The sequence below is a fragment of the Lupinus angustifolius genome, chromosome LG01, assembly GCF_001865875.1.
Source record: "Lupinus angustifolius cultivar Tanjil chromosome LG01, LupAngTanjil_v1.0, whole genome shotgun sequence".
Taxonomy (NCBI): Eukaryota; Viridiplantae; Streptophyta; class Magnoliopsida; order Fabales; family Fabaceae; genus Lupinus; species Lupinus angustifolius.
Window position 1 is genome coordinate 14,742,492 of NC_032009.1, and position 1,011 is coordinate 14,743,502.

Consider the following 1,011-nt stretch of genomic DNA (forward strand, 5'->3'; position numbering starts at 1 on the left):
ATGAGGATGAGGATGAGGAAGAGGATGAGGATGACGATGGGGAAGAGGATGAAGATGAGGATGAGGATGAGGACGAGGATGAGGAAGAGAATGAGGATAAGGAAGAGGGTAGGATGAGGATGAGGATAGGATGAGGAGGAGGATGAGGATGAGGATGAGGAAGAGGAAGAGGATGAGGATGAGGAAGAGGAAGAGGATGAGGATGAGGAAGAGGAAGAGGATGAGGATGAGGAAGAGGAAGAGGATGAGGATGAGGAAGAGGAAGAGGATGAGGATGAGGAAGAGGAAGAGGATGAGGATGAGGAAGAGGAAGAGGATGAGGATGAGGAAGAGGAAGAGGATGAGGATGAGGAAGAGGAAGAGGATGAGGATGAGGAAGAGGAAGAGGATGAGGATGAGGAAGAGGAAGAGGATGAGGATGAGGAAGAGGAAGAGGATGAGGATGAGGAAGAGGAAGAGGATGAGGATGAGGAAGAGGAAGAGGATGAGGATGAGGAAGAGGAAGAGGATGAGGATGAGGAAGAGGAAGAGGATGAGGATGAGGAAGAGGAAGAGGATGAGGATGAGGAAGAGGAAGAGGATGAGGATGAGGAAGAGGAAGAGGATGAGGATGAGGAAGAGGAAGAGGATGAGGATGAGGAAGAGGAAGAGGATGAGGATGAGGAAGAGGAAGAGGATGAGGATGAGGAAGAGGAAGAGGATGAGGATGAGGAAGAGGAAGAGGATGAGGATGAGGAAGAGGAAGAGGATGAGGATGAGGAAGAGGAAGAGGATGAGGATGAGGAAGAGGATGAGGATAGGATGAGGATACGATGAAGATGAGGATAGGATGAGGATAGGATTAGGAAGTGAATGAGGATGAGGCTGAGGAAGAGGAAGAGGATGAGGATGAGGTTAGGATGAGGATGAGGATAGGATGAGGACGAGGACGAGGAAGTGGATAAGGATAAGGAAGAGCGTGCGAGGAGGATGAGGATGAGGATAGGATGAGGACGAGAATGAGGATGAGGA